Source organism: Cyprinus carpio, chromosome A14 (assembly GCF_018340385.1).
Source record: "Cyprinus carpio isolate SPL01 chromosome A14, ASM1834038v1, whole genome shotgun sequence".
In the NCBI taxonomy this organism is placed as follows: domain Eukaryota; kingdom Metazoa; phylum Chordata; class Actinopteri; order Cypriniformes; family Cyprinidae; genus Cyprinus; species Cyprinus carpio.
In genome coordinates, this window is record NC_056585.1 from 523,336 (window position 1) to 533,533 (window position 10,198).

The window sequence follows — 10,198 nt, forward strand, 5'->3', positions numbered from 1 at the left end:
CATGAAGTTGACGATCGGTCACAGGAGGTCACAGGAGAAAGATGCCGTGATTCCAGAACACACACTGGCTCTGTTCCAAACCCTAGTGAGCTGCTCTGCTGTCTACTATTTACATAAGCACCTGCTTTATAAGACAGCATCATATTTAAAGTCAAAGCCCATGAGTGGCTGAAATAAAATGCTCTACAACTACAGTAAGTCCATTGACACTTACTAAAAAAAAGAACGGTTCCTATATTGGAAATGATGGTTCCATGAAGAACATTTAAAATTCATGAAAGTGGATATTTGAAAATGAAAAGTGAAAAGAGCTGGGAGCAAGCATGATGCCTAAAAATGTTGTCTAGACAGGCTTAATAAGAATCCTGACCTCACCTTGATGTGAAGCCCAACACAGGTAATGACAGGAGAAAGACATTGTTTTTTTTCTGCATCATTTAATAAAAACAAAGAAATGGCCCGACTATATGGTGGGTCTTTGAAAAGGGGCGTGACACAGCAATAAAACATCTGCTGAAATCTGTCTTCATACACAATGTTATGCTCTCAACAGCATTCAATGTATTATAATGAAAAAAGTTTGTACTTAATATTTCATTATTTTTGATTTAGAAATATCTAGAAATTCTTAAACCAAGACAAATTTACACACAATATAGTGTTGTTTTTTTTTTAAAAATGTATCAAAATTAAGACAGTTTATGCATGAAAACAATATCTGTCAGTGGGGTAATTGTTTGAATTAAGTAAAATTTTCTTACCCCATTGACAGTTAATTTTTGTTAACACTTGCTTAAAGAAAACTAACTCTGGTTGGTTGCATTTACATATTTATCAAACAATTTCTTCTTTTTTTTGTCATAATAATCTGCAGTGTAGACTAGACATTATGCTGATAGAAAAAAGTCTGATCACGGCCAGCAACACAAAAGCATTCAAAAATGATGACAGATCTGCACTGCTAATTACTGCTAGCAAGCATGTATTGCTCTCTCCCACAGCAACCGTGATCCTTCCTGGGATCCAGATGCCTCAACTCCTAAGCACGATGTCACTGACAGTATGCCAACATCATTTGATCTTTCCCCTTCTCTCTGTCTCTCATTTTCCATCTTTTCGAAGGAAACTCTCAGCCTCTTTGATGAAACTATCCCCATCAAGCATGTTCGCCAGTAATGATCTCACAAAAACACACAGATCTTAGTGTGTGAACATCATGATAGACACAAAAGGGGGAACAAAACTGATAGAGGGGCAATTTTGTGATTAAAGCAGTAGTTCACCTAAAAATAAACAAAAGACTGTGTCATATACTGTATGCACCCTCATGTCATTTCAAACCCATTTCTGTGGTGTTGTCTTGTCATTTTGAAAATTCAATTACATTTTACCATTAAGGTTTTAAAAGACATTGGGTTTAGTAAATAATAAGAGAATTATCATTTTTGGGTGAAGTAGACCTTTAACATTTGCTTTGTACAAGTGAATATCATGAAAAGGACAAGGGCACACTTTAACCACTAATCAACTAATCAATAAACAAATAAATAGTTTTATCTATTTTATTTAAATGTATTATAAGTATACACACTTTATAAATGAAGAAAGGACATTAGGATTTTCATTTTTGGGCGAACTATTCCTTTAAGATCTGCTGTATTGTGACATTATTTTCATGATAATTAACCACATTTCCCCCTCATTATTCTCATTACTGTAATGCATCTGGACATTTAACCGACAATGTTTTTTTTTGCAATTCTCATTATACTCATTTGAATTTCTCATTAGATTCTCATTAATGTAACAAACTGCTTGATTCTCACGAAAATAATGTCATAAAATTTTAATGGTTCTAAAAATAGGCTTCATGTTCTTTAAGCAAAATATTATTTTCAAATATTTCCTTTCCTGATCTTTGGGGTGAAATATGACCAGGAAAAAAGATTCACTCATTGTTATACAACACCGAGTGTGCATTCGTTGTTATCTTAAAGCCAAGTCAAGCCTGAATAACACATGGGCATCACGCACCCTGACATCATGTTTAAGTTCCCTCCTGACACTGTGCCTTTCGACTGTACTTGGTTTTAGTAAACACACCCCATCATTGCATCATTAATCAATGCAAACACACACACAAAAAAAAACACACACACACACACACACACACACACACACACACACACACACACACACACACACACACACACACACACACAGATTACACAAACCTGGAGTGGTTTTACTCTAATTGGTTTCTGAGCCTGTGACCTCAAAGAACAAAGGTATTAAAAAATCCTTCAGATATATTACGAACACTCAAGTATGCAAAATATAGTGCACACTCAAGTGTGGCAGATGACCCTCAAGAGAAAAGAGCCTCGGGAGAAAAGCCCCTCAGGCTCATGCATGTGTGTTTGCGCGAGCGAGTCGCTGGTTCCGGTTTGAGTACATCAACTTGGTATGGGTGATGTAAACAGAGCTTAACAAATGGGTCTGAGCGGAAGACACCAATGCCGCAGGACATGGCAAAGTCACTGCTCTGGCATAGGAATACTATCTTAGGAAATGAAATGGAAACAGTTATCAAGTATATTTGAGCCTAATGAACAAAATTAAGACTTGTCTCATTACTTTCTTGCCCTAATGACTTTAGAAAGATCGTTGATTTGATTTGACTCAATTTGGGTTATATGTGCATCTACATTCACTATACAATTCATTCAAAAAGCAGCTTGTTCAGCAAGATTCTCTTAAAACTGTTGCTTTTTAATGACAGCAGTTGACCTGAAACCGAAAACTGACAGACAAGATAGTTTAAGCTAAAATCTGCACACCTGGTGGCAATGCCGAGAATGCATTTGATTCAAAATCTCCAAAATCCACAGAAATACAGTATGAAGCAGCACAACTGTTTTCAACACTGTTAATTATAAGAAATCAGCATGCTATAATTATTATTGTATGATGTAGTATTTTAGTTGATATTCTCTGATTTCTGAGAGATGCATATAGAGGCAACAGCAATGAGGTTGTTTGATTCTCATTTCATTCATAAAGTTTACTTTCATTCACTTCACACACTTATTATAGCATAGTGACTTAAGAGCTTTATGTATAATATCGTGCTGATCCCTTGGCTAAGTTATCCAGCAAATATGATGAGTGGCTGTGCCAACCTCAGCCGAAAATTTTTCAGCAAAATTATTTGTTATCTGTTATTCATTTTGAAGCCATTATTTGTGCCTTTCCGAATAAGGTATTCGACTTTGAGCACACCCCTACTGTTTTTACTGTGTTTTTGATCAAAGAAATGTAGCCTTGGTGAGCATAATAGACTTCTTACAAAAGCATTAAAAAACAGTAGTGTATAGGTCTATTAGTTATAGTATATCTGCTATATCTATATCATCCGCCACTCTGCCACTTCTCTTGTTACAAGTATCCACATATTTAATCCCATATGTGTTGACCGTTACTGTTGTGCAATAATAAAATCCAGAATGTCTTTAATTTTTTGCAAGCTGTGAGTATGCTATCCATTTGTAAAGATAATGTTGTAAACCTGACATAAAGTGTGTCTTCTGGGTGTTGTTGCACAGTTCCTCTGGTTTTCTCTGTGCTCAACTGAAGTGGAATATCTTGAACATGCTCTGGCCTAGATCTCACCCTACATTGAGGATGTGTTCACTTTTTCTGAGCTACCAAATGCCAACACACAAGAAATGTCACTGCAAACCAAAGATGTGCATGAGAGAGAGAGAAAGACAGCGAGAGTGAACCACGGGAAGTGACAGGCAAGGTTTGTTGAGTCTTGCCCAGAGATCGTGTTAAAGCACACAGCAGATTTAGCTGAACAGAACGAATGTGTGCTTGATAAAAACGATGATGGAATGAAGGACAAATCTGTCATTACATCAGGCAATCCTTTTATATCCAAACATATCTTTTCAGTCTTCGTGGCTTTCAGAGCTTTTGTTTGAGGACAAACCTAACCAAAAACTTCTGTAACTTCTGTCATCATTCACTTACTGCCATATTGTTTCAAATACATGCAATTGACTTTGAAAGAATTCCTGAAGAATCTTTGCTTTTTCTATATTATGAAACCATATCTATCAATATGTAAGTGTCTTGACTCACCAGTACTGGATCGGATGGTTTCGTTCCCCACGGTTTGCCCCCAGTAGGTCGTACTGGTTTAATCTAGAGCTTTCCTCTTCTACCACCACAGAGTTGGATGCGTTCTTTGTCCAGGTGTACGTCACTTCTGTCGTTGTGTAAGCATCTGTAGGAATGGTTTCAGTGGGGCCACAGTTAAAACTTTGCAGATGAATGTTTGACATTTTAAACCAATCAGTATAAGAAAGACACTCCATGCTGTTACTTACAGCTGCCGAATTTGAGAGGACAGGAGTGGAAGTCCATGGGAAAATCTTCAAGATGCATCGGACACTCAGCATGCACTGTCAACCTGTGATTACATTCACAAACACAACTAAAGCAGACATTTTATGCCATTACCATTACTACTAGCAGGACTGGGCAATATATATATATATATATATATATATATATATATATATATATATTTATATATACAACCTGTAAAAGCTAATAACACAGGCTCATCCGGGTAACAGCAGTCTGCGCTGTACTCTTGCTTGAACATTTTTGTTTTCTTGGTGGAAGCTTTGCGTTTGTTTAGCAAAAAAAAAAAAAACCTTGATTCAAAATGGTGTACAATTGTTTAATTATGTCATCCTGGTATCGCGGACTCGCTCTTGTTTTCATACAAACGCAGCTGCTGCCATTTTGCTACGATTGTTTTGTACACTGTAATGGATTATAAGAGAACTAACAAACAGGTAAGGTTTTAAAACATTTTCATCTTAATTCTTTTATTGCCTTAATTATTTTGTAGTGCAATGTTGTATAATACGTGGTTTGCCTGCAACGTTTCCCTTAAATGTCAGTTTAGTTTGAATTTGCCGCTTGCTCGCAACTGCTGTCTTCATGGAAGCTTTGCATTCAAATATTTCAACTCAGATCAATATTACACATACATATAATGATCACAAGGAACATTATTTAATCCTTTTTATTTATGCACCATAAAAATAGATTGTAAAATAATGCCATGCAAACAAGAGGACTAACTTACTAACTTTATAAGCAGCAAATTAGGAGTCTAGAGTCATAGTTAATAGTTAGTTAATAGTGAGATAATGAATAAGTTAATAGTAATACTATATTCTCAATAATATTTTGAATATTAAATAGATCAATAATCCCCAATTACTAGTATTCCTATAAATGCAAGTTCATTTTCACATCCATTTCTCCTCTATTTCACTCTGTCTGCTGCATTCTCTTTCTTGGTCTTTCTCTCTCAGTTTGTCTCCTTTTTTTTCTTCCTGTGCTTCATGGCTGAGTCAGGCTCTCATTGATTTGGCATTGGCGAAGAGCATTTGTGCTCATAGGAAGAGCTGTGAGCGAGAGAGCGATTTAGAAGAGAGAAAAAAGCAAAAGAAAATTGAGAGGGTACATGTTGAAGAGTGTCATGATGTGTTCTGGAGCGGCATCAGGATGAACAGAGGCGAGAGCGAGTCATTATGAAAGCCGTGTTGTTTGAGGCTTGTGTACACGAGACACGACAATATATCACAAATTCTGCTCTTCCTGTTTCATCTGCAGGTAATTAAGTAGATTGATGAGCATATTCTCAGACTCTTGAATATGTCGATTGTAATGAGAACTGCGCTTCACTTTGAGAAAGTCACTGGTTTTAACCAAATCGGCTTCTACAATAGTGAGTGTCACATTTCTGAAAAGAGATGAAACATCTTAATTAGTGGCTAAATCAATACGGCCGGCTGTCATACTGTGGGAGCCGGTGAGGGATGAATTATTCTAATTCACAGTACTACAAGGTGATTCAGGGATTTACATGAGGGATAACTCCATTTGCCACCCACAATATGAGCTAAATGGATCATTCACCAAAAAAATATAAATTCCTGATAACATCATGTGAGGAACAGATCAAAATTTAAGTCATTATTCACTAAAAATTCACCGGAGGGCAACATTTCTTCAGTTTGGGTGTGTTCCTCGTACAAAATAAAAAACAAAAAAATTAAAATAAAAAATAAAAAAATTGGATTATAGTCCACAAGATCATAGGCCAATGTCATTGTTGGTTTTGGTTCTTTTGCTGTTGTAGGCTGTAAGGACCTTTGAAAAAACTGAAATAATTTGGTGAAATGATATGGTCATGTAATGCGGGCAAAAATGACATTCACCATGAGTTTCCCTGAAAATAATTGCACACCTTAGTTTGATAACCAGTCACATTCAAGCATTCAACAGCCCCGTAGTATAAAAGACAATTAATATTCAGTAATAGTACTGATTTAACTGCACTGACGCTTTCAGATTAGTACAAAATTTCAACATGAAACTTTCGAAGCACAGCACTTTCCAAATGATGTTATGTGTGGTATCTTTTGAAACTCTTGAAAAAGCTGAGATATAAAACAGTACAAATAACACCTTGGTTACCTCATGGTGTACAGCAGGGTGCCGTCATCTTGAATCCGCAGCAGTTTGTTGGGCATGGTCATGTTGTGTGCGACAGATTTCTTCCCATTGTGAAAGAATGTGTCTGGAGTCCAGATCTTACTGGCCATCAGGTTGTTCAAACGCAGAATATTCATCGGTCCCTCAAACTTCAGCCGTTCATCCTTCCAGCTCTGCCTGAAGAAGACATCGATGGTGTACTCCTGCATAAAGATGAAACGAAAGCAGATTTTTAGACTGTATGAGGTTCTGTTGCTCAGACAGTGTTTTGTTTGTGACAAGTGAGCACACAATACGCTCTTACACTGATTGACTGGCGGTGAATTTGCTGTTGTGTACTGTAACAATCCAAACAATTAGACAACCATATAAAAGTCTGGGTTTGTGTTCTTCTTCAAGCAAAGCCTCTGAATGCAATTCAAATTCAAGCATTTTCTTGCCTTCAAATGACCTGTAGTGTAACATTTTCTATCCGCTTATTTTTGCTCTGGTGGATAAACACAGAACGCCAGCTGATTTGCAAATGGAGTTTACTGCATTTGAGTCTCAAGCACTGTAGGGGAGAGTCAATCGCTCAAACCTTTAACTAGTGCTGAGGGTGATCAGATCCCACTCTCTGCTCCATAAGAGAGATTGTGCTGCCCAGAGATATCATTATGAAGCTCATCTTGTCTGGTAGAACAGGAAAAACTTTTAAAATGCTTTAAAGAATGATTACCAGAGGGTTTTGGCTTTAGATTGGGAGGTGAAAAGGTAACAGAGTTCTAACTAACAGTTCAACTAACAGTGAACCTGCTGTGTGAAGTGACACAATCACAGCCAAGTAAGACATATTTCCATAAAACTGTAAAGTGCTTTGTACTCAGTCATTCCTATATTAGTATGCCATATGGATGGTTGCAATATTATAAGCAGTGCTGACAGTATCTGTTCCATCTTCGTATGTTGTTTGTGGTGGATTATTTTTGTTTCAGTGTTTTGAAAAATGTAATCTAAAACAAAATCATAAAAATAAACACATTTGATGTTTATTATATAGATATGTGGAGTGGAATTTTGCACCAATAACATTTTACAATGCGTAGGGCTACAAAACACTTCAAAACACTGACCTGGCATTTCATATGATGATAGCTGGCTAAAACTTCAATCATAAAAAACCTTTTCATTATTTGAAATAAACATATATAACTAAAACATATATTTTATATTAGAAATGTATTTTATTTATTAAAAAATTTAATAAAAGCAGAATAGAAACAGTCTGACTAAAACCAGTTCCTGATTTAAAACCAGTGCTAGAGTAAATTAAATCAGTTCTACATTGAAAGTACCAGACAAAGAGTTCTTGTTTAAAGCAGCTTGAGACTGAAGTGTCACACTGCAAGCAGTTATATAGAAGCACTGCGACAGTAGTTTTATGATTGCTCAGACAGTGTCTGGACATTGCAGGGACTGTAGCCAGATTCCTCCTCCTGCTACTGCAGATGCTGTTTTTGATGGATGTACAGCTCATTCTCTTGAATCTGGACATTTCTGTGATGGTTATGACCATCTGATTTAAGTCAAGGGGCTTGATTTGTCCCGGCTGAGGAGGGTTTAAATGAACATCCATTAACAGTAGAGAAGAACCATGAAACCCCTCCATCACATTATCAAGCATACACCCATCACACACATACAGGTACAGTACATGCACACCAGCACATATCAGGGAGTAAGGGAAATAAAGAGAAGTAGGTGGTGAGGTCAGGAGTGTTTATGAGATTGTTTCACAGGTGCTGAGTATGCATTTATATTGGATTATTCATAGACACATAATTTTTGAGCGCTTGTCTGTGTGTGTAGGCTGTTAAAAAAATGGGGTTGGTAAGAGTTTTTAACATTTTTGAAAGAAACATTCTCTTATGCTCAACAAAGCTGCATTTATTTGATTTATTTGCATTTATTTTGAAAACACAGTAAAAAAATAAAAATAAAATAAAACTATAATATTATGAAATATTATAGCAATTTTAAATGTTTTCTATTTGAATATATTTAATATATTAAATTGTCATACTTTTTTAGGATTATTTAATGAATAGAAAGTTCAAAAGAACAGCATTTATTTGAAATTTAAATATTTTGTAACAAACTTTAAATTTTGATCAACTTAGTAGGTCCTTGCTGAATAAAAGTTTTCATTTCTTTTTTCTTTTCTTTTTAAAAAACCATAATGACCTTAAACATTTGAAGGATAATGAATTGAAATCATAAATTTAAAAATTAGCCATTAGCATGGTTCAAATCCTACTTATATGACTTCTAGTGCAGTATAGAGTCCCTCACTAATTCATAGCAGTGAATAAAGAGGTATCATATCGATCATAAGTGCAGTATAGAGTCCCTCAAGGCTCAGTACTAGGGACGTTATTTTCACGCTTTACATGTTACCCTTGGGAGATATCATCAGGAAACATGGAGTTAGCTTTCACTGTTATGCTGATGACACTCAGCTTAACTTCATGGCCCAACAAAACATGTCAATTTGAAAAACTAATGGACTGCATAATCAATATAAAATACTGGATGACAAGTAATTTCTTACTGCTAAATTCTGAAAAAACAGAGGTGTTAATTATCGGACCTAAAACCTCCGCATGCAGTAACCTAGAACACTGTCTAAGACTCGATGGCTACTCTGCAAATTATTCGTCATCAGTTAGGAACCTGGGTGTGCTATTTAATAGCAATATTTCCTTTGAAAGCCAAGTTTCTAGCATTTTTAAATCTGCATTTTTCCATCTCAAAAATACAGCTAAATTACAACCTATGCTCTCAATATCAAATGCAGAAATGTTAATTCATGTGTTCATGATTGTAATGCTTTATTGGGTGGTTATCCTGCATGCTTAATAAACAAACTCCAGCTGGTCCAAAATGCAACAGCTAGAGTTCTTACTAGAAGCAGGAAGTATGATCATATTAGCCCGGTCCTGTCAACACTGCACTGGCTCCCTATTAAACATCGTATAGATTTTAAAATCTTGCTTATTACTTATAAAGCCCTGAGTGGTTTAGCACCACAGTATTTGAACGAGCTCTTATTGCATTATAGTCCTCCAAGTCCGCTGTGTTCTCAAAACACTGGCAATTTGATAATACCTAGAATATCAAAATCAACTGTGGGTGGCAGATCCTTTTCTTATTTAGTGCCAAAACTCTGTTATAACCTACCTAACATTGTTTGGGAGGCAGACACACTCTAAAATAAAGACCCATCTCTTTAACCTGGCTTACACATAACACACTAACACATTTCTGATATTGAAATCCATTAAAGCAGTTTTAGGCTGCATTAATTAGGACATCCAGAACTGGGAACACTTCCAATAACACACAATGTACTTGCTACATCGTTAGAAGAATGGAATCTACGCTAATATTAGTCTGTTTCTCTCTTATTCCGAGGTCACCGTAGCCATTCTGTATCCAGGTCAGATGGTCACTGCAGTCACCAGGATCCAGTACGTATCCAGCCCAGATGGTGGATCATCACCTAGAGATGACCTCGACTGCCCTGAATGTCAGCGGAGACCAGGACAACTATGAGCCCCAGAGACAGATCCCC

General features: G+C 36.3%; 1 pseudogene; it reads right to left on the reverse strand.

Moving 5' to 3' along the window:
- LOC122147387 overlaps positions 1–6,786 on the reverse strand; it is a 41,624-nt pseudogene extending 34,838 nt beyond the window's left edge.
- Positions 6,787–10,198: the final 3,412 nt, after the last annotated feature.